The 25,000-nt window shown below is 41.2% G+C and overlaps 1 protein-coding gene and 1 long non-coding RNA gene across 2 annotated transcripts in view; one reads left to right on the plus strand and one right to left on the minus strand.

Annotated features, from left to right (window-relative positions):
• Window positions 1–25,000, minus strand: part of LOC115225442 — a 119,938-nt gene that overhangs the window by 69,160 nt on the left and 25,778 nt on the right. The gene's annotated exons all lie outside the window — the stretch shown is intronic.
• The window catches only part of LOC118768261, a 17,813-nt gene continuing 1,214 nt past the window's right edge, over window positions 8,402–25,000 (plus strand). Inside the window, exons 1-3 of the long non-coding RNA XR_005004092.1 lie at window positions 8,402–8,412; window positions 9,091–9,098; window positions 11,268–11,618. This is a non-coding gene — a long non-coding RNA (uncharacterized LOC118768261). The remainder of the gene's footprint in view (window positions 8,413–9,090; window positions 9,099–11,267; window positions 11,619–25,000) is intronic.

Below are 25,000 nucleotides of genomic sequence, written 5' to 3' on the forward strand. Positions count from 1 at the left end.
TATGTAATTAATGAAAATTATTTTTAATTAAATGATATGGATGTAGCATGTTAAAAGTCTGTAATATAATTTAGACCTAACGATGGACAGTCCTCACCGATGTTGTTTCTCTATAAAAGCTTTTTAAAAAATAATGTTTTCAAAAGCCGTAACTATAGATGTGTACCCCACCGACTTTGTTGCCTCATAACTTCCAGAAAATTGGATACTTTTTAATGAAATTTTCAACAAATACCACTTGGATGCTGTGGACTCAGGGTATATGGAGATTAGTTCCAACTTATTTGGTCTTCTTCATCCGAAACTCCTCTTTCCACCCCCTCAGGAAAAATTTTCCCCACAAATTTTTTGTAATCATAATCTATGTCATTTGAAAGGTGTTTGTTTAAAACTTCATTAGAAGTTACTCTTTTACTTGTTCTAGTCATTTCACTGTGGCCATGCTGGAGCACCACCTTTAGTTGAGCAAATCGACCCCAAGTGTCTGCTATTAAAACTATGCATCACTCAACGCCTTGTGAGTGGATTTGGTAGACAGAAACTGAAAGAAGCCTGTTGTATATATGTCTATATATATATGTATATGTGTGTGTTTGTGTGTCTGTGTTTGTCCCCCTAGCATTGCTGGACAACCAATGCTGGTGTGTTTATGTCCCCGTTACCTAGCGGTTTGGCAAAAGAGACCGATAGAATAAGTACTGGGCTTTCAAAGAATAAGTCCCGGGGTCGAGTTGCTCGATTAAAAGCGGTGCTCCAGCATGGCCGCAGTCAAATGACTGAAACAAGTAAAAGAGTAAAAGAGATATGCATATTGGTCGTGGTTTATATTATGGTTCATACATAAGTATTTATACTTGAACCGTTGGGGTGGTGTTAACTGGATTTGTAGGTTATGACCTTGAGGTCAGATATCATTTTGGGTGGGGGCTACGGTATTTACTAACTTAGTTTCTGTTGTTCCATATATTGGGGAGGTTTTAGTATATTGAATTTGAGGAGGATTTTCTGTTGATAATGCTACTTTGAGTCGGTTTTTTTGTTTTCATTTTTTATTTCCTTTTATTATTGTGGGGTTGGTTATTTTACATTTTTTATTTTTGCATGAAGGAGGTCCAAATAATCCTTTTGGATTAAATAGAGATTTAGATAAAATTCCTTTTCATCATTATCATAGATACGAGGCGCGTTCGATAAGTAATGCCCCTGACCCACTTCCCATAGCAGTAGAGCAACGAAACTTGGAACAGTTATTAGTCTTTTTCTACATAGGAACAACCCAGAGTTACGCATTTTTCCCATCGTTTGATGCAGCTCCGTTTGTCCGTTTTTACAGGTTAGAGGGTGTATAGGGTTATGTTATAATTTTTTAGGACAGTTTTGTTTTTGGTTTTTAATTGGTGTATTTTTTATTTTAACATGGATTGGGAGTTGTCCGGTAGAATATCCATATTTTTAGGGTTTTATATTTTACTTGTTTTTTAATTCAACCTATTTTAGACATATAATGAATATATATATTAGATTATTAGGTTACATTGGATAAATATAGGTTTTGAAAATCTTTTGGAAATGTTTGATTCACTTGTAACCTTTAAAAGGATAAGTTATAAAAATAAGATATTTAATTTTGGTTTACAAGACCAATGTTTTGTATAAACTATTATAACGTGTATGATTATGAATAATTGTTTATTGATAGGAATATATATATATATATATATCAGACACCTCCATCAGACACCTACCATATTCTGAGCGCCTTGTTTCCCTGGGCATGGATTCACTGAAGCTCCGGCGTCTGGTGACGGACTTGGTAAACACCCACAAAGTTATCAACCACCTCACCAACAACAACACTGAACACCTTTTTGATCTCCATGTGTCTAACACACGTGGACATGCCTACAAAGTCAGAAAACAGCACAGCTCCCATGACTTTCGGAAACATTTCTTCACGCTCAGAGTTGCTGAAGCATGGAATAAACTGCCTTCGTCAGTTGTTGACTGCCATGACACTGCATCCTTTAAGGCCCTCATGCTTTCCGAAATCCGCCGAAACTACACCTGATTATATATAGACTTTAGATGAGTTGTAGTGCACCTGAGCACTGTACACAATTATTATTACTATTATCATTATTATTATTATTATTATTATTATTATTATATATATGTGGTTTGTTTGTTTTATTATTTCAGTGGAAACATATTTTAAATATTTTATTAGGTTTTGAAGTGTTGACATTAAGAGTAATTTCTATATTTTTCTTTTCTGTAGGTATAGTTAGATTAAATTTATATTTAATCAACATCAGTGGAAATTGCAGCTGTGGTTAAGCGAACCATCCGATCGTTTGTCCGTTGCCACCCTCGCCTGGCCCCCGTGCCATTGGCACGTAAAAGCACCATCCGCTCGTGTCCGTTGCCAGCCTTGCCTGGCCCCCGTGCCAGTGGCATGTAAAAAGCACCATCCGTCCGTGGCCGTTTACCAGCTCCGTCTGGCACCTGTGCAGGTGGCACGTAAAAAGCACCCACTACACTCACGGAATGGTTGGCTTTAGGAAGGGCATCTAGCCGTAGAAACACTGCCAAATCTGACTGGGCCTGATGAAGCCTCCCGGCTTCACAGACCCCAGTTAAACCGTCTAACCCATGCTAGCATGGAAAATGGACGCTAAATGATGATGATGATGATGATGTGGTTGTTTTTGGGGTTTGTGAGGCTTCTTTGGGATTATCTTTATTAATTAGTTTTATTCGTTTACATGGTAATGATTACGTAATGAGTTTAAGAGTTTATAAATTATAGGAATATTAATAGGAATTATTATATTATTGTTGTTGAATTTTTGGTTGAAGTGAGAGTTGCGTTTATGGTTTATATTAATTTTTAGGTTTTGCCAGCCTCGGGTTGCCCTCCATGCCGGTGACACGTAAAAAGCACCGTCCGTTCGTGGCCGTTGCCAGCCTCGGCTGGCCCCCGTGCCGGTGACATGTAAAAAGCACCGTCCGTTCGTGGCCGTTTGCCAGCTCTGTCTGGCCCCGTGTCGGTGGCACGTAAAAAGCACCATCCGTTCGTGTCCGTTGCCAGCCTCGGCTGGCCCCCGTGCCGGTGACATGTAAAAAGCACCGTCCGTTCGTGGCCGGTTGCCAGCTCTGTCTGGCCCCGTGTCGGTGGCACGTAAAAGCACCATCCGTTCGTGTCCGTTGCCAGCATCGCCTGGCTCCGTGCCGGTGACACGTAAAAGCACCATCTGTTCGTGGCCGTTGTGCCCGCTCTGTCTGGCACCTGTGCAGGTGGCATGTAAAAAACACCCACTACACTCGCGGAGTGGTTGGTGTTAGGAAGGGCATCCAGCCGTAGAAACACTGCCAAATCTGACTGGGCCTGATGAAGCCTTCCGGCTTCACAGACCCCAGTTAAACCGTCCAACCCATGCTAGCATGGACAACGGACGCTAAATGATGATGATGATGATGAGATTAAAATATTTAAGTGTTGATTGTAGTGGGGCGAGGGAGTTTTATTTTTCTTTAGATAAGGTGTCGATGATTTGGGTTTTATTAAGATTTTGAACGAGTAGTTTGATATTATTATCTAGATATAAATCAGTAAAAAGGGTAAATAATAAGGTGAGATTTTTTCTTTTTGTGTTTTATTATTGTGTTTTGTGGTGATTGTTTTTTTTTTTTTAGTAGAAAATTTAATTATGTTTTACTTGTTTTTTGAGATTTCATTAATTCCTACTTTGTTATTGATTTTAAGTTGAGGTTATCAACCTGAGCGTTTACAAGCTGGTATATATATAATATTATATATGGTAAGAGCTTCTTTACCTTTATTATTGTGGGGCTATTGAGAGGGATCATATAGAATAGATTTAATTAAATTGTTATTTATTAATAATATGGCACATAAAAAGCACCATCCGAACGTGGCCGATGCCAGCGCCGCCCCGACTGGCCCCTGTGCTGGTGGCACATAAAAAGCACCATCCGAATGTGGCCGATGCCAGCGCCGCCCCGACTGGCCCCTGTGCTGGTGGCACATAAAAAGCACCATCCGAATGTGGCCGATGCCAGCGCCGCCCCGACTGGCCCCTGTGCTGGTGGCACATAAAAAGCACCATCCGAATGTGGCCGATGCCAGCGCCGCCCCGACTGGCCCCTGTGCTGGTGGCACATAAAAAGCACCATCCGAATGTGGCCGATGCCAGCGCCGCCCCGACTGGCCCCTGTGCTGGTGGCACATAAAAAGCACCATCCGAACGTGGCCGATGCCAGCGCCGCCCCGACTGGCCCCTGTGCTGGTGGCACATAAAAAGCACCATCCGAACGTGGCCGATGCCAGCGCCGCCCCGACTGGCCCCTGTGCTGGTGGCACATAAAAAGCACTATCCGAATGTGGCCGATGCCAGCGCCGCCCCGACTGGCCCCTGTGCTGGTGGCACATAAAAAGCACCATCCGAATGTGGCCGATGCCAGCGCCGCCCCGACTGGCCCCTGTGCTGGTGGCACATAAAAAGCACCATCCGAACGTGGCCGATGCCAGCGCCGCCCCGACTGGCCCCTGTGCTGGTGGCACATAAAAAGCACCATCCGAACGTGGCCGATGCCAGCGCCGCCCCTACTGGCCCCTGTGCCGGTGGCACATAAAAAGCACCATCCGAACGTGGCCGATGCCAGCGCCGCCCCGACTGGCCCCTGTGCTGGTGGCACATAAAAAGCACCATCCGAACGTGGCCGATGCCAGCGCCGCCCCGACTGGCCCCTGTGCTGGTGGCACATAAAAAGCACCATCCGAACGTGGCCGATGCCAGCGCCGCCCCGACTGGCCCCTGTGCCGGTGGCACATAAAAAGCACCATCCGAACGTGGCCGATGCCAGCGCCGCCCCGACTGGCCCCTGTGCTGGTGGCACATAAAAAGCACTATCCGAATGTGGCCGATGCCAGCGCCGCCCCGACTGGCCCCTGTGCCGGTGGCACATAAAAAGCACCATCCGAACGTGGCCGATGCCAGCGCCGCCCCGACTGGCCCCTGTGCCGGTGGCACATAAAAAGCACCATCCGAACGTGGCCGATGCCAGCGCCGCCCCGACTGGCCCCTGTGCTGGTGGCACATAAAAAGCACCATCCGAACGTGGCCGATGCCAGCGCGCCGCCCCGACTGGCCCCTGTGCTGGTGGCACATAAAAAGCACCATCCGAACGTGGCCGATGCCAGCGCCGCCCCGACTGGCCCCTGTGCCGGTGGCACATAAAAAGCACCATCCGAACGTGGCCGATGCCAGCGCCGCCCCGACTGGCCCCTGTGCTGGTGGCACATAAAAAGCACCATCCGAATGTGGCCGATGCCAGCGCCGCCCCGACTGGCCCCTGTGCCGGTGGCACATAAAAAGCACCATCCGAACGTGGCCGATGCCAGCGCCGCCCCGACTGGCCCCTGTGCCGGTGGCACATAAAAAGCACCATCCGAACGTGGCCGATGCCAGCGCCGCCCCGACTGGCCCCTGTGCTGGTGGCACATAAAAAGCACCATCCGAACGTGGCCGATGCCAGCGCCGCCCCGACTGGCCCCTGTGCTGGTGGCACATAAAAAGCACCATCCGAACGTGGCCGATGCCAGCGCCGCCCCGACTGGCCCCTGTGCCGGTGGCACATAAAAAGCACCATCCGAACGTGGCCGATGCCAGCGCCGCCCCGACTGGCCCCTGTGCTGGTGGCACATAAAAAGCACCATCCGAATGTGGCCGATGCCAGCGCCGCCCCGACTGGCCCCTGTGCCGGTGGCACATAAAAAGCACCATCCGAACGTGGCCGATGCCAGCGCCGCCCCGACTGGCCCCTGTGCTGGTGGCACATAAAAAGCACCATCCGAACGTGGCCGATGCCAGCGCCGCCCCGACTGGCCCCTGTGCCGGTGGCACATAAAAAGCACCATCCGAACGTGGCCGATGCCAGCGCCGCCCCGACTGGCCCCTGTGCCGGTGGCACATAAAAAGCACCATCCGAACGTGGCCGATGCCAGCGCCGCCCCGACTGGCCCCTGTGCTGGTGGCACATAAAAAGCACCATCCGAACGTGGCCGATGCCAGCGCCGCCCCGACTGGCCCCTGTGCTGGTGGCACATAAAAAGCACCATCCGAACGTGGCCGATGCCAGCGCCGCCCCGACTGGCCCCTGTGCTGGTGGCACATAAAAAGCACCATCCGAACGTGGCCGATGCCAGCGCCGCCCCGACTGGCCCCTGTGCTGGTGGCACATAAAAAGCACCATCCGAACGTGGCCGATGCCAGCGCCGCCCCGACTGGCCCCTGTGCTGGTGGCACATAAAAAGCACCATCCGAACGTGGCCGATGCCAGCGCCGCCCCGACTGGCCCCTGTGCTGGTGGCACATAAAAAGCACCATCCGAACGTGGCCGATGCCAGCGCCGCCCCGACTGGCCCCTGTGCTGGTGGCACATAAAAAGCACCATCCGAACGTGGCCGATGCCAGCGCCGCCCCGACTGGCCCCTGTGCCGGTGGCACATAAAAAGCACCATCCGAACGTGGCCGATGCCAGCGCCGCCCCGACTGGCCCCTGTGCTGGTGGCACATAAAAAGCACCATCCGAACGTGGCCGATGCCAGCGCCGCCCCGACTGGCCCCTGTGCTGGTGGCACATAAAAAGCACCATCCGAACGTGGCCGATGCCAGCGCCGCCCCGACTGGCCCCTGTGCTGGTGGCACATAAAAAGCACCATCCGAACGTGGCCGATGCCAGCGCCGCCCCGACTGGCCCCTGTGCCGGTGGCACATAAAAAGCACCATCCGAACGTGGCCGATGCCAGCGCCGCCCCGACTGGCCCCTGTGCTGGTGGCACATAAAAAGCACCATCCGAACGTGGCCGATGCCAGCGCTGCCCCGACTGGCCCCTGTGCTGGTGGCACATAAAAAGCACCATCCGAACGTGGCCGATGCCAGCGCCGCCCCGACTGGCCCCTGTGCCGGTGGCACATAAAAAGCACCATCCGTCCGTGGCCGTTTACCAGCTCCGTCTGGCACCTGTGCAGGTGGCACGTAAAAAGCACCATCCGAACGTGGCCGATGCCAGCGCCGCCCCGACTGGCCCCTGTGCCGGTGGCACATAAAAAGGACCGTCCGAACGTTGCCAGCGCCGCCTTGGCTGGCTTCCGTGCTGCTGGCACATTAAAAGCTCCAACCGATCGTGACCGATGCCGGACCCCCCCCTGGCACCTGTGCAGGTGGCACGTAAAAAGCACCCACTACACTCGCGGAGTGGTTGGCGTTAGGAAGGGCATCCAGCTGTAGAAACTCTGCCAGATCAGACTGGAGCCTGGAGCAGCCCCTGGCTTCCCAGACCCCGGTCGAACCGTCCAACCCGTGCTAGCGCGGAAAACGGACGTTAAACGATGATGATGAGGTTATATTGAGTTATTGGTTTATTATTAGCTTTTTTGGTAAAATTACCAATTTATTTTTTTCATTTGTGATTACCTAAAGCTCATGTAGAGGCTCCTATTTCTGGGTCTATAATTTTGGCAAGTGTATTATTGAAATTAGGTGGGTATGGAATTATACGATTTATGGGGTTATTTAAGTTTTTAGGTGGTAGTCATATAGTACTAGCAGTATCGCCCGGCGTTGCTCGGGTTTGTAAGGGAAATAACTATAAAGCATTTTTAGAGAGTTATAGTCAAAAAATAGCAAAAAAATGGTGAAAAAAATGATGGTAAATTTTTTTTTTGAGAGTTAAAAAGGTCGAGTTGCGTCCCCTAGACCATCTGTGGTTTGTGTGTCTGATTGTCGACCCCACGTCGAATTTATCGATCTTTTCCAGAACTGGGGGAAACTTTTCAAAATATTCGCTGCGTTAGTTTTGAATTATGACATTGGGCTATGTGTGTGTCAAGTTTCATCAGAATCGGTTGAAAGCCGTGGTCAGGGTGAGGGTACAACCTAACAGACACGCACACAGACAAACTGCCGTTTATATATAGAGAGATACTCTTTTACTCTTTTACTTGTTTCAGTCATTTGACTGCGGCCATGCTGGAGCACCGCCTTTAGTCGAGCAAATCGACCCCAAGGACTTATTCTTTGTAAGCCCAGTACTTATTCTATCGGTCTCTTTTACCGAACCACTAAGTGACGGGGACGTAAACACACCAGCATCGGTTGTCAAGCAATACTAGGGGGACAAACACAGACACACAAACACATATATATACATATATATGACGGGCTTCTTTCAGTTTCCGTCTACCAAATCCACTCACAAGGCATTGGTTGGCCCGGGGCTATAGCAGAAGACATTTGCTCAAGATGCCACGCAGTGAGACTGAACCCGGAACCATGTGGTTGGTTAGCAAGCTACTTACCACACAGCCACTCCTGCGCCTATAATGAGTTTATTAATGTTTTTGTTATGTATTTGTAATATGGGAACTCCTCCATTTATCAATTTGGTTAGTGAAATTATATTATATATCTCTCTATATATAGGCGCAGGAGTGGCTGTGTGGTAAGTAGCTTGTTTACCAACCACATGGTTCCGGGTTCAGTCCCATTGCGTGGCACCTTGGGCAAGTGTCTTCTACTATAGCCTCGGGCCGACCAAAGCCTTGTGAGTGGATTTGGTAGACGGAAACTGTATGTATGTGTGTGTGTGTGTTTGTCCCCCTAGCATTGCTTGACAACCGATGCTGGTGTGTTTACGTCGCCGTCACTTAGCGACCGATAGAATAAGTACTGGGCTTACAAAGAATAAGTCTCGGAGTTGAGTTGCTCGAAAAAAGGTGGTGCTCCAGCATGGCCGCAGTCAAATGACTGAAACAAGTAAAAGACTGAAAGACTGAATAGATAGATTATATTTATTATTTTTTGTGTTAATAATAGTATTTATGGGAGGATTATATAATTTGGTTTTTTATGTTACGGTAGATCATGGTCAGATGATAAGATTTATAAAAGTTTTAAATGTTAATAAAAGGAATGAAAATTTATTGTTAGTATTACATATTATTCCTTTATTAATATTTATTTTGAATATTGGATATATTAGAGGTATTGATTTTTAATTATTAGTAAAATTAGTTTATGTGAAAATACTAGGTTGTGGGCTTAGAGAAAAAGTTAATTTATTTTACTATCTCTCTCTTTTCCCTGTTTCCGTTATTTGACTGCGGCCATGCTGGAGCACCGCCTTTAGTCGAGCAAATCGACCCCGGGACTTATTCTTTGTAAGCCCAGTACTTATTCTATCGGTCTCTTTTGCCGAACCGCTAAGTGACGGTGACGTAAACACACCAGCATCGGTTGTCAAGCAATGCTAGAGGGACAAACACAGACACACAAACACACACATACATATATATATATACCTATATACGACAGGCTTCTTTCAGTTTCTGTCTACCAAATCCACTCACAAGGCATTGGTCGGCCCGGAGCTATAGCAGAAGACACTTGCCCAAGATGCCACGCAGTGGGACTGAACCCGGAACCATGTAGTTGGTTAGCAAGTTACTTACCACACAGCCACTCCTGCGCCTATGGGTAAATTAAAGTTAGAAATTTTTTTTAGTATTATGTTAACCCCTTACCCAACAATTATTTTGAAAATAAATGTATTTTTTCAGACATATTTTTTAATTGTTTTATTTTACTATGTTTTGAATGGTGATTTCGAGGTATATTTCAAACCTTATTTATTATGAATTTTAATTCAATAATATTGATTTTAAATTACCGCTTTGGGCAGAAACGAGTTAACCCGTTTTTTTCATAAATCATATTACTTTTACAAAAAATCATGTTATTTTATTTGGTTATCTTATTTTCCAAATTGAGAATGAATGATCAAAACATGATTGTTTACTTCTGTTGATTTTATTACTTCAAAACTCTTCTGACGAACTTTCACTCTCATCAGATGTATCCAACCCTCCAAGAGAAGCTTCATAATCGCTATCATCATCAGAGCTCGACATGGTGGGGTTATAATATAAAGGTATAAAAAAAACAACGTAAAAACAAAGTGAACACTTCTATTCATAAAATATGCCTTCCAACCCTTCGACTGTCTCCAGGTGACTAAATCGTACTCGGTCTTCAATGCCTTACTCAAGCGAAAGGTGGCAGAAATCGTCACTGCCAGACGTATAAAGTGAGCGAATATACTCGTATATGTCAAAAAAGAGTTTATAATAGACGAAGGAACTCGTTTGCTGTCGATTTTGGCGAGTCTATCTTTTGACGAGTTAACTCGCCAGAGATAGAAAAAAACCATTTCGGTCAAAACGCATATATTCGTTTCTGTCAGTTTCTTTTATATTTATAATTACATTTATATATTTAATTTTAAATAATTATTGTTATATTATTTCATGGGAAATTTTTAATGTAATTGGGTTATTTGTTGAATTAGATGTTTGTTTAATTGAGTTGTAGTTTTATTCCTAGGTTTGTTAGTTTAATTTTAGGATGAGATGGATTAGGTTTAGTATCGTTTTGTTTAGTAATTTATTATCAAAATAATAAATCACTAAGTGCAGGTATATTAACAGTATTAATAAATCGGATCGGAGATTGTTTTATTTTGGCTGGAATTAGGATTATGTCATTATTGGGACATTGAAATTATTTATGTATTTGATATTTTTGATTTATTGATATTTGTATAATTTTTGTGGTTATTGCTGGAATAACTAAGAGGGCTCAGATTCCTTTTAGAAGTTGATTACCTGCTGCTATAGCAGCACCAACTCCAGTTTCAGCTTTAGTACATTCATCTACTTTAGTTACAGCGGGGGTATATTTATTAATTCGGTTTTATAATTATTTAGTTGAAGTAAATTATTTTTGTAACTTTATAGTGTTTATTTCAATTATAACTACTTTTATATCGGGGGTTTGTGCTATTTATGAATACGATATAAAAAAAATTATTGCTTTATCGACTTTAAGACAATTAGGGGTTATAATAATGTCTTTGGGGATGTAGCGTGTGCGCGATTTGAATACAAAGGCACCTACCTTCTCTTCTTAGTGATGGAGACCCTCCAACGGTAACTAGTCCTTCCACACAGCCCCGACCCAAACACTAACGATAGCAGCTGCTAGCCCTAACCCTTAGCGACGTCCTCACACATCTTGTCACCTGCACGACCCACGTTGGAAAGGCCCAATTGCCCGTTCCCTGCACACGCCTGACGGCTGACCCCTTCCGGTCAACGCACCCAGCTGCTGACGTCATCCCACAGGGGATAAAGATACCTATATTAGCTTTGTTTCATTTATATACTCATGCTATATTTAAGGCTTTGTTGTTTTTATGAGGGGGTAATATTATTCATTGTTATTGTGGTGCTCAGGATATTTGAGATATTAAAGGAGTTAGGTATAATTTACCTTTCGCTAGGATTATTCTTCACATTTCGAATATGGCGTTATGTGGGTTTCCATTTTTAGCTGGGTTTTATTCAAAAGATTTGATTATTAAAATTTTATTGAGTAGAGATATAAATATGTTGATTGGTATATTTGGCTTATTTGGGGTGTGTTTAACTATATTATATTCAATACGTATATCTATGTATGTAGTATGAGGAGATGTAAAAAGAGGAGTGTATGAAAATATGGAGGATATGTGTGTGTGTGTGTGGTCCCCCTAATTTAGTATTTCAGCAAAAGATATCACTACAATTAGTTCTAGGCTTAGAAATAAGTCCTGGGGTCAATTTGTTTGAAAAACCCCAGTCAAATTGCTGAAAGAAGTAGAAGCACATCTATGTGGGCGTAATATTATTCATTGTTATTGTGGTGCTCAGGATATTTGAGATATTAAAGGAGTTAGGTATAATGTCCCCCACCCCACCCGCCATACACCTCTGAATTTCTTTCCTCATATCGTCCAGAAAAATTAATATTCTTTTAAACGAAATTTGCAACAAATATGCTTCAGATGTTGTAGATTATAATTAGATTGAAATCTATTCTAAAAAAAAAAAAAAAAATTGATATGTTTGCACACACACACACACGCAGATATAACATTTTTTATCAAAACTTTAAGTTTCAATTCATGATGTGTATGTAATTAGGTATGTGTGTGAGCCCACAAATTTTGTTAACGTATTAAATTCTGATATAATTTCACCTTCACAATCCGAATGATATTTGTAGAAAATTTCATCAAAGAAATATCCATTTCTCCAAAAGTTATGAGGAAATAAAGCTGACTGATGTGTATTTTCCAAAACTTTTCACCCCACCCTCATAAAACATTTTCACAACAAATTCCAAAATATCCATTAATATCCATTTGTGAGAAAGTTATGAGTAAAGAAAGGTGTGTGATTTAAGGGAGATCTGCCTGTTGTTTCTAACACATCCCATTCTTGTTTCTTCCTCACTGTAACATGTATTAATGTTTTTCAATAGTTTTATTCCCATAAAAACATTTATGCTATTAAAAACAAATTAGTTTGAAAATTTGATTTTTGGGGGGATTCTCGTTTAAGTACCCCATATAACCACTCATAACCTTTTTACTTTTGGAATTTTTTTAAAATTCAGTACATTTTCAGTAAAATTTTTTAAAATAGTTTCTTTTCTTTTTATCTTTCAGAAACTAAGTTCCTTTTTTGAAACTTCCCTTTGCATCAAGCCACAACTACAAGGTATGTCCAAAAAGAAGAGACTCTGTTGTTAATACTGGTTTGTATAGTAATAAAAACACAAGATATATGTTAAAGATTATTTCGTAAAATTAAGGTGAACATCAGTAATATATCGATATGCTATTTTCTGGCAGTGATTCTCTTAAATTAATAATTAAGATAATATTTCATTTTATGATCCAGAAAGTGAAACACCATGCTGTCTTTTCAATAATCATATTAATTTGTGTGTGTAGCAAAAATTTTCTGAAATTATAAGGACTGTTTAAACTAGGATTCTACCTGGAAGGCCACAATTATACAAATACCTCTAATTTGGTATTTGTTTTCATTCAGCAAGAAGAAAGAAAGAGACAAAAAATGCAGTTTCTTTAGTGTTGTATAGTAACTGATAAAACTCAAGAAAAAGGGGGGAGGGAGCAGAAACAGTACAAAGTTTAAATCTGTCTCGCTTCAAATCATACATTAACCCTATTGATACCAACCTGGCCAAAACCTGCTCTGGCTCTGTAGTACAAACATCTTGTTTTCTTAAAGTTTTGAATTAAAATCTTCTTCCAAACCTTTGTCACAATTTATGTTACTAACACTAGCTAAATGGTAACTAAGTTATTTTTCTAAATTCTTTGTTATATTTAAAATTAATTGAAAAACAAACACAGAGCATCTCAACAGAAATATGGTAACGAAAAGGGTTCAAGACAGTCAGTCAAATGTGTCTTCAATTTGCACAAAATTTGGCTGCTATTTCTAACAAGTGAAACAAAATCTGCAAATTTACCCTTTTGATACCAACCCAGATAAAACCGGCTCTGGCTCTGAGTACAAATGTCTTGTGCAGGTAGCATGTGCAGGTAGCCATTTCTGGCCGATAGCTGTGAGCAGGGATGTGATCCAGGGCCCTAGGGTGCCAGAAATCTCCAATGTGCACACTCGACCATAAACCCACCATCCCACAAAGATTTCTTTCCAAAAATTTTCCTCAGTAAAAATCGTTATATCATCTTTCTGTGTATTCATTTTTCATTTCATCTAGTTTCAGCTCACGAGCTGTGGCCATGCTGGGGCACCGCCTAGTTTTAATTTAGAGTGTACCACTTGAAATAGGTATCACTATGAATTTTTGAAAATATTTAAATCTACTTTTTCTTTTTTTTTTCTTGGTGAAATGAAATGATGTGTGATATAAGGAAGATTTAGCTATTGTGTCTTGCACATCCCACAGACACTGTATACCTTTCACAGAATAACATATAGACGTAGATTAAAGAACAAACAAAATGTGAAAACTAATTCCTTATTTTAAGCATTAAAAACATAAATTCAAGACATTATCAATATCTGTAACTTACTGCAAACTCATTAGGAGATGTGGAGAGAGAGAGAGAGAGAAACAACCCAAAATAAATATGTAAATACTGACACATATTCTGACTATTCAAAATCGGATGAAAAATTTACACCTGAATTTAATAATTTACAAAATTATATATATTACACAACATGGTCTTTATTGGCAGAATTTTACCAATATTTCTCAAAGAAAACCCAAATTTATATGTACGACAATATTTGCCCAGTTTGCCTAATGGTCCTCCAAATGTTAAAAACGACATTCTCCACACAACGATTTCATGCTAAGTTTCGGCTAAGGAAGACTTATTAAACTCAATTCAGGGCAAGTTTTGTGTAGAAATATATGTTTACTTAATAATTAGTTTGTCCATTTCTTGGTATTCTGGCACCAACTTCAGATTTGAGGCTTGGATGTGTGTTGCGTCTGACCTCTCACCACATCTGGATACATCAGTTTCACAAGTAGGGTGAGCTGGAAGAAATGTTAGCACACCGGGCGAAATGTGTAGCCGTATTTCGTCTGCCGCTACGTTCTAAGTTCAAATTCCGCTGAGGTTGACTTTGCCTTTCATCCTTTCAAGGTCGAAAAATTAAGTACCAGTTACGCACTGGTGTCGATGTAATCAATTTAATCCGTTTGTCGCCTCTGTGTTTAGCCCCTTGTGGGTAGTAAAGATATATATAGTATTTGAAATAGTTAAGAATAAGATCTCCACTGCCAGAGTCTCGACCATAAATCTATTAAAGAGTGACTGATGATATTGTGACTGTTTGTTTTTCTCAACCTGACCAGCAGTGGACCCTGGGTTATAAGCCTTGTTAGCTTACAGCTTTTGAAACTTATTTTTTCAGATCATGGGTATTTGGAACTTGTTCTGCTGTATGTTTGCAATATTTGTCGGTAAGTTTTATTTTAATTTTATTTTTTCCATAACTTATTTTTGTTAAGGCAAACTTAGTCAAGAGCACAGAGGTCTGGAATAGGTCACTCACATAAGGAGGATTTTCTTTGTTTGGACAGGGATTTTTCCAATTTTGTTTTTAGCAGAGCTTTAGAAATGATGCATTTTATGGAAGAAAATTTAGAAGTTTTTGATTTTCCATCACAATCCAACTTATAAATTATCTACCTCATTAACAAATTATATACAGAACCTCAGGTCCCAAAACATTCCCTATATTCTACCCTGGTGAATTAACAGTGAGCCCTCACACCCACCCACCCCATACAACACTAATCTTGGCACTGTGTATGAGAATCATCCACTATCTTTCAAAACCACAATCCCTCATCATTTAATAAATTTTCAGATGTAATCCTCTTTATCTTGTAGTTTTGACATTTTGATGATGTGATTGTTTATTTTTAGACTGACATTGTAGGGTAGGTGTGAGAGGGTGGATGTGGCTACTTCAAACATAAAACAGATATGGCTGGTTTAATCCTTTAGCAATCAGATTACTGTGAAATATAATGTTCTTTTATTCACCTTATTTTGAATTATATCATCTTAAAATCAAACATTTTTGAGTTCATTTTTTACAGGTTTGACAAATGCATATACTGATGAAATCACCGAAAGTGGTAAGTGGATTAACAAACCTTTTCTCTCCAAGACATTACCTTTTCAATTCTGTCTTGTATTTCTTTCCCTTAACTCATAACTTTTAGCCAATCTTTTGATTTTTGATTTCTTTAAATTTCTAATTTGACCTTTGAGAAAGGCTAAAGAGCCAAAAATGCACATCAGGGAATGTACTGCAACAGTGGTTTTCGACCAGGGTCATGATGGTTTGTGGGGGTCCATATAGGACTGACACCTTCAAGTTTGTTATGGATCCAACAAGCCACAGCATTGTGGTGAACTCCATTCCATGCATTGGCAAGGCTTCTATTGCTTCATGGCCCTCCTAGCACTCAGGTAATGCTCACCTCTCTCACCCACCTTTCAACAAACTGATTGCAAGGCAGCCCTTACTTCTCCCCCCTGATTTTCCTCTTTAAGTGAAACCTGAAAAAGATTATTAAGGTTTTGACAAAAAGACAACTGCCGGTCTTTAGCCCTTTCAGCAATGTCTACTATATGATCCCCTTTGCCCTGGGCCTCAAGCAAATAAAAACTGGTTGCATTTCCTAGTTGAAGGAAAGTAGAGGGGCCATCTTCACAAGGGACTCAGCTGATAGTTACTCTTTTACTTCTTTCAGTCATTCGACTACGGCCATGCTGGAGCACCGCCTTTAATCGAGCAAATCAACCCCAGGACTTATTCCTTGGAAGCCTAGTACTTATTCTATCGGTCTCTTTTGCCAAACCGCTAAGTTATGGGGACGTAAACACACCACCATCAGTTGTCAAGCGATGTTGGGGGGACAAACACAGACATACAAACATATACACACACATACATATATATATACATATATACGTTGGGCTTCTTTCAGTTCTGAAAGGTGGAAGATTTTAATTCAGAACTTCTGAAAACCAAATATTTGTACTCAGAGCCAGAGCTGGTTTCAGCCGGGTTGGTATCAAAAGGGTTAAATATAACAAAGGATTTAGTAAAATAACTTAGTTATCATTAAGCTAGTTTTGGGAACATAAACTGTGACTAAGGTTTGGTGGAAGATTTTAATTCAGAACTTCTGAAAATCAAATATTTGTACTAAAGAGCCAGAGCCGGTTTCAGCCGGGTTGATATCGAAAGAGTAAATTTGCAGATTTTGGCACAATGCTAGTAATTTCAGGGGTGGGGCTTATTATATCGACCCCCAATGCCCAACTAGTACTTACTTCATTGACCTCAAAAGGGTGAAAGGCTAAGTTGACCTCAGTGAAATTTGAGCGCAGAATGTAAACAGGTATCAAATGCTGCCAAGCATTTTGCCTGGCATGCCAATGGTTCTGCAATGGTTTCAAATTTTGGAACAAATCCAGCAATTTTAGCGGGGAGAGGGTAAGTTGATTACATCGACCCCAGTGCTCAACTAATAATTATTCTATTGTCCCTGGCAGGATGAAAGGTAGAGTAGACTTTGGCAGATTTTGAACTCAGAACATAAAGATGGACAAAATGTTGCTAAGCATTTTGTCTGGCATGCTAACAATTCAGCCACCTCTCTGCCCTCCTAATTAATAATAATAATAATAATAAATGCCCTGATGCAGTCCCAGGCAGTGGCTCTCATGACTTCTGATCTTAACTGATTGCAAGTGTTATCATGTACATTGTTTTGTCTTGGTACAAAAGATGGGCTACAGCAAATATTCTGCTCAATACCACAGATTTGCTTGTCAGTTGTTTGACGTTAACCAGTTGAGCATGTCCCTTAGTGGCTGACGATATGTGCATCTCTGATCACGAGCAGAGGTAGTGGGGGAGCATCATAGCCATGTGTTGAAAGGAATTCTTTGAGGGTTGAATATTTCACCTCTGGAAACATGGGTGTTTCATTCAACATCCTTAAACAATCCTTATTCAGGGACCTTTTGAGTGGGATGGGTTACTCGACCAGAAGAAAATTCTAACTGGGTCCCACCTGCAAGGTCATGCGCTGTTTATCTTGATATGAGATCACCATGTCGCGCACACATGGTTGTGAGGCATGTGCCTGGTGTACCTTTATCAGACGGGTAGTCATGATGGGTATATTGGGCTTTGTATATTTTACCCCAGTGTCACCTTGATGGCATGTACTGCTCTCTCACTCAACAACAACAACAACAACAGCAACAGCAACAACAACAACAACAACAACAACAACAACAACAACAAAAGCAGCAGCAGCAGCAGCTGCACATATATTTTCATAATATTTACACAAATTCAAAGTTTGTAACTTGACAATTTCAAGGTTTGCTGTATTAGATTTTCTTTTCTGTTTTGAATTGATAAGTTTTGATAATAATCCCTGGCGGGATATTTTTATAGTTCAAAGAATGGATTAGTTAGTTTCATTACCTAGGATTATCTGTCAATTGTACTATCTAATTGTTATAGAAATGAGTGACATTTTCCAGTTAATCATGAAGGTTGAATTTGAAGAGAAAAATATTATTAATTGCAAAAATTGACAGAAGCCCTGCTTTTGCTATATAACCCTTCTAAATCATGGACTGATCTGTTGACCTTGCATTTCTGTGATAGAATAAGAAAGTCAAACCCCGTTGCATATCCTATATAACCCTTCTAAATCATAGACTTATCTGTTGACCTTGCATTTCTGTGCTAGAAGAAGAAAGTCAATCCCCTTTGCATATCCTATATAACCCTTCTAAATGATGGACTGATCTGAAGGGGATTAGCTAATCTTTTAAATATAGTCGTCTCGGATACTGGTGTGTGTTAACCTATTCCTTACCATATTTCTGTTGAAATACATTGCTTTTGTATGAAGGTGCATGGCTCAGCGGTTAGAGCATCAAGCTTACGATCGTGAGGTTGTGAGCTTGAATCCCGGACCAGGCTGCATGTTGTGTCCTTGAGCGAGACACTTTATTCCACGTTGCTCCAATTCACTCAGCTGTAGAAATGAGTTGCAACGTCACTGGTGCGAAGCTGTATCGGCCCCTTTGCCTTTCCGTTGGATAACATCAGTGGTGTGGAGAGGAGAGGCTGGTATGCATGGGCGACCGCTGGTCTTCCATAAACAACCTTGCCCAGACTTGCGACTAGAAAGGTAACTTTCTATGTGCAATCCCATGGTCTGTGTTGTGACCGAAGTGGGTTCCTACCGACCGTATGAATAAATTTTGAAAATTATGAAGATTTTAGTAAAATAACCTTGTCATTACCAAGCTAATGTGTGCAACATAGTGTTACTGGAAATTTTGATGGGGACTTTTCCTTTAGATCACTTTAAATTGGAATTTGTATAATAGAAACGAAAGTATTTTTTAATAGGTTAATATGAAAATGGTCAAGCTTGGGAGATATTACTATTTTTTATTAAAAACAAAGGCTATATATTTTTGTATTTAGGAATGGTCATTTTGCCTGTTTAGCCAATAAAAACACACGCACTATATATTTGGTGTTACTTTGCTTCAGCGTTATTTAATTTTTACATTAATCTTAATCTTATTTCAGCCAGAGTTCTTTCGTCACACTCCTGTGACCTCATCAGTGGTCCTTTGCTTTCTTCTTTCTTATTTGTGTGTCTCTCCTTAGCAACGGTCAGCCATTTTGTATTTTGTATCTCTATTTTTTATTGGCTAAACTGGCAAAATGACCATTCCGAAATACAACAATATCTGTTTCAGCACACGATTTCACATCAAAAATCTTGTAAAACAAATATATAAATGTAGCTGTATATTTTATTGTTCATCAATTGCAGATCCAAAAACTGAATCTCATGGATCAGGAATCTCCACTATACTTAAGTTTGTCGGAATTGGTTTTGGCTCACTTGCAATGTTAGTCGGACTCGTTTCCTACTGCTGCCTAAAGTACAAGAATAGGGAAAATTCTGTTCAGCCGCAATGTTAGAAAACTTTCACCGATTGCATTGGCATGGTTGGATTTTAAAGAATTTATATCCATATTTTTTATATATCATCATCATTGTCATTAGTTTAGCAGTGTCTTTTCAAGATTCTGCTACATCTTTTGGCTAAAACGACTGAGAATTAAAAAATTTTAAAGCTATTAACTGTCTGTTTATCAATTTATGACAACAACTAATAACCTTTTTTAAGTTTTTGGAATTAAAAAAAGCTCAGTACATTTTTAGTAAAATATTCAAAAATACAGTTTTTTAATTTTATATTTCAGCTTATGTAGAGAAACTAAGTTCCTTTTCTTGCTTGTATTTCCCAGTTGGTTTGGTAAAACTAAAGCTTTTGACCCAGTCATAAAAAAAAAATAGTGTAATAGGTGTAAGTAGTACCCAAGACTTTTTACTTCAAGTTTCAAAGGAAACATTGCTGGCCTAATTTTGTTATATTTATATTCAGCAGCATAAATACATAAAAACAGAACAGGCACACACACACACAGACAAGATCTTTTATTATGTATAGATAAGTAACAGTCCCACTGCGTGGTGGCATCTTGGGCAAGTGTTTCTACTATAGCCTCGGGCCAACCAAAGCCTTGAGAGTGGATTTGGTGGATGGAAACTGAAAGAAGCCCTTGTGTGTGTTTGTCCCCCTTCCCCCACAACATCGTTTGACAACCGATCCTGGTGTGTTTACGTCCCTGTAACTTAGCGGTTCAGCAAAAGAGACCGATAGAATAAGTACTAGGCTTACAAAAGTAGGTCCCAGGGTCGATTTGCTCGACTAAAGGTGGTGCTCCAGCATGGCCGCAGTCAAATGAATGAAATGAGTAAAAGAGTAAAGAGTAAAACAGTGCCCCAGCATGGCCACAAACTAATGACAGAAACAAGTAAAAGATAAAAGAACACACACACACACATGCATTATTACTGAAAGGCTCCTTTTCCCTGAGTTACTAATTTCCCATCATCCGCTGGTAAATTAAGCTTCCTTTTCTCTTGAAATATTCCCCATTTGGATAAGCTTTTGAAATTTGAAATGGAAGTTTGAAGGAAACACTGATCTTTATGCTCTATTGTTCAAAAAACCTTTGTGAACGACAAGTAGCAAAAAAAGGGCTGCCTCAAGGTTATACTTTTGATTTTGTTTCTGGTTTTCGTGGTAATACTATTACAAACATCTTATGTGTGAAGTCCTGCAAATGTCTTACGTTTAAATAATGTTTTACAGTTATACTTTTAACTAGCAGTATTGCCTGGCGATGCTCTGGTTTGTAAGGGAAATAACTATATAAGCATTTTTAGAAAGTTACTTCCCTTACATAAACCGGGCAAAAATCATTAAAAATGTGGAAAAGTTATGGTAAATTTTTTTTTAAATCGTAGACTCATCGTAGACACATGCTAATACTCAGAAGGGCTCGATATGAATCACGACTATAAGATACCCGGTTTTGGTTAAACTGCACCGCAAAATGTGGGAGTAGTTAGGAATCTAAATCGGAGTAGACAGACACTCACACACACAACTTCAGTTTTATATATAAAGATTACTGTATTAAAAAACAATTTATGCCCATGTTTTACTTTAAAGCTGGGGTTCTCAACGATTTTTTATCTACGGATCCCTTTGATTGCTATTTTATTTTGCTGGAGCCCCATAAACATTTGGTGTTTAATAACAAGTTTTATAGGAACTTTTTTCAAAATTCCTCTTTTGTTCTTCCCCCATTAACTTGTGTAGGTCGAACTATGTAAATTGTTAGAGAAAGAAACCTAGCTGTTTCTTGCAATACATACCAATACATACATCTAAAACAGGGGTTCTCAACCATTTTTTATCTATGGACCCCTTTGATTATGATTTTATTCTGGTGGACCCTTGTAGCAATTCAATGTTTAAAACTAGTTTTACACAAACTTCTTTCAAAATTCTTGTTTTGCTTTTTCACCCATTAACTTGTGTCGGTTGACCTATGTAAGACATCAGAGAAAGAAACCTAGCTGCTTCTTACAGTAAATACAACTAAAGTACAATTTTTTCATCATCATCATCATTGTTGTCATTTAACGTCCGCTTTCCATGCTAGCATGGGTTGGACGGTTTGACTGTGGGCTGGCAAACCAGATGGCTGCACCAAGCTTCAGTCTTGATCTGGCAGAGTTTCTACAGCTGGATGCCCTTCCTAATGCCAACCACTCTGAGAGTGGACCCTTAAACCAGATGGCTGCACCAAGCTTCAGTCTTGATCTGGCAGAGTTTCTACAGCTGGATGCCCTTCCTAATGCCAACCACTCCGAGAGTGGACCCTTAAACCAGATGGCTGCACCAAGCTTCAGTCTTGATCTGGCAGGGTTTCTACAGCTGGATGCCCTTCCTAATGCCAACCACTCCGAGAGTGGACCCTTAAACCAGATGGCTGCACCAAGCTTCAGTCTTGATCTGGCAGAGTTTCTACAGCTGGATGCCCTTCCTAATGCCAACCACTCTGAGAGTGGACCCTTAAACCAGATGGCTGCACCAAGCTTCAGTCTTGATCTGGCAAAGTTTCTACAGCTGGATGCCCTTCCTCATGCAAACAACTCCGAGAGTGGACCCTTAAACCAGATGGCTGCACCAAGCTTTAGTCTTGATCTGGCAGAGTTTCTACAGCTGGATGCCCTTCCTAATGCCAACCACTCTGAGAGTGGACCCTTAAACCAGATGGCTGCACCAAGCTTCAGTCTTGATCTGGCAAAGTTTCTACAGCTGGATGCCCTTCCTCATGCAAACAACTCCGAGAGTGGACCCTTAAACCAGATGGCTGCACCAAGCTTCAGTCTTGATCTGGCAGAGTTTCTACAGCTGGATGCCCTTCCTAATGCCAACCACTCTGAGAGTGGACCCTTAAACCAGATGGCTGCACCAAGCTTCAGTCTTGATCTGGCAAAGTTTCTACAGCTGGATGCCCTTCCTCATGCAAACAACTCCGAGAGTGGACCCTTAAACCAGATGGCTGCACCAAGCTTCAGTCTTGATCTGGCAGAGTTTCTAGTTGGATGCCCTTCCTAATGCCAACAACTCCGAGAGTGGACCCTTAAAATACTACCACAGATCCCCATTTAACTATTTTTTACATGTGGACCTCTTTTGATTAATATTTTGTTCTGGTGGACCCCTATAGCCATTTGATACTTAAAAACTAGTTTTATAGAAATTTCTTTCAAAATTCCTATTTTGCTTTTCTCACATTAACTTGTGAAGGTGGAACTCTGTAAAAAGTTAGAGAAATAAACCTAGCTGTTTCATGCAATTCATACATCTAAAGCAAAGATTTATTATGGACCCTTAAAATACTACACCAAATCCTCAATTTACTATTTTGCTTGCATAGACCCCCTTTGTTTATTATTTTATTCTGGCGGGTTCCCATAACCATTTGATGTTTAAAAACTAATTTTTCACCCATTAACTTTTGTTGGTTGAACTCTGTAAAATATTAGAGAAAGAAACCCAGCTGTTTCTTACAATGTATACCAATACACACACCCAAAGCAAAATTTTTTGAGGGTCCCTAAGATGCTATTGGATCCCCAATTTACTGTTTTCTTACATGGATCTCCTAAAATCTTATCTGGACACTCAGGGGTCATGTGGACCCTGTTTGAGAACCACTGCTTTCAAGTATTACATTAAAGCATTATTTAAACCACAAACAGTTTCAGGATTTTGAGAGTATGGAGCTTATAACATTTATAATAATACTAGTCTGAAGGCTGCACACAATGTGGACCTTTACGCTTACTCTTGCGGAAGGATAATTTGGCCTACAGCCCCAAACTAAAGTGGGCTAAATAGCATGACCATAATACATCTATAATAACTATAGGCCCCTAGTGGTGTTTGATCAGAGATTAAGGATGGGATGACAATTAAGTCTGTAATGCAATCATTCTATTGTTTTAGTCCCAAGTTGAATTCCAACTGTTGGACAATTTGTTCCAAAGTTCTTATCTTGGCATAAAATTAATGAAGCAAATGTGTTTTATCTCTCCCCTTTGGTCTCTGACATCATCTGACAAACGCCAACCAAGATGGCGAGAATCATCCAAGCTTTATCTGCTAGAAATAGTAACCCAAATACTTTTAAATCAGATCCCAATGATGGATGTTCAAGAACCAAATGAAGGGCAGGTTTTCAATCCCATGATGATCCTGATTCCCAAAATGTTATATGTTTATGCAGAGCAAATTTAGACTGAGCTACAGGGGTTCCAGACGGATGGACAGAATTTCCCTTTTATTGATATAGATTCCCACGAGGTAGTGGATAGCGATTTTTTTCACTATTTCAGTGAGTGACGACCCTGCCTGACATGAGTCCCTATCCAGGGTTACAGAAAGGAGACAACCTTCAAAGGAATCCGAAGTGGAGCCCTGTAGGTAATTTAGTGTTCGACACTGATGTGGCAGCTCCTGCAACCAAGCTGGTGCCAAACGTACTGCTCTGCACTGCTTTGGACTACATCAGGAAGGTGGAAAGAGGAATCCTGACGATTGGGCTACCCAGGATTTTCTTACATCTAGTGCAGGCCTGCGCAAAACTGGAGAGGACATGAAATGCAAAAACCAGACTGGATTAGTTTATGCGCAACTCCATTGTCTCCCGAGACAAAAGGGCGCCAACGATAACCATGAGAACCAGAAATGGAATGCAAAATGTAACCTTGAAGCAGCTGTATTTGCATGTGTCGTTCACAAAGGCTTTAAAGCAAAAGGACATAAGGATAAGTGTTTTCAAACTTTTATTTCATATTTCAGAAAGTATCCAAACAGCTGATAATCGGAAATGAGTAACTCTGAGTACTGGAAATCAGAGTGGTAATGTACCAGAGAATACTCCACATTTGGATTGAGTCCTTGGCACCTTGTTGTGCTCAAGAAAGCCTGTACTCTGAAGCAGAAGTGTTAAGATCGATCCTTCTGGTGGTGTAAAGCCCTCATGGCAGTACCTTGTAAAATTGCCTGTGTGGTGTCACATAATAGAATTTGTTAGGATATATTTTGATGAAGGACTAATTTTCATATGTAATTTGTTTGAACTATTATCTAAAGCTTGAAACACAAAACCTGATACACATATATCCATATACACATACACAAAAATCTATCAATCACTCTCTCTCTCTCTCTCTCTCTCTCTATATATATATATATATATATATATATAAAAAAAACAGTACTTGGAGGAGAAGAAACAAAACGAACGAATCGAATCGAATCGACGTGAGGGCGCTCAATCATACAATAGTGTAATAAATAAAATATATGCATACATACATACATACATATATGTACGTACCTACATCTACATGTATATATACATGCATATATAAATATATACGTGAGTACAGGACACCACAAATAGACGCAGAACTCAACGAGAAACGAAAACGGAAAAACAAGCATGGAACAGAC

The sequence above is a fragment of the Octopus sinensis genome, linkage group LG27, assembly GCF_006345805.1.
Source record: "Octopus sinensis linkage group LG27, ASM634580v1, whole genome shotgun sequence".
Lineage (NCBI taxonomy): Eukaryota > Metazoa > Mollusca > Cephalopoda > Octopoda > Octopodidae > Octopus > Octopus sinensis.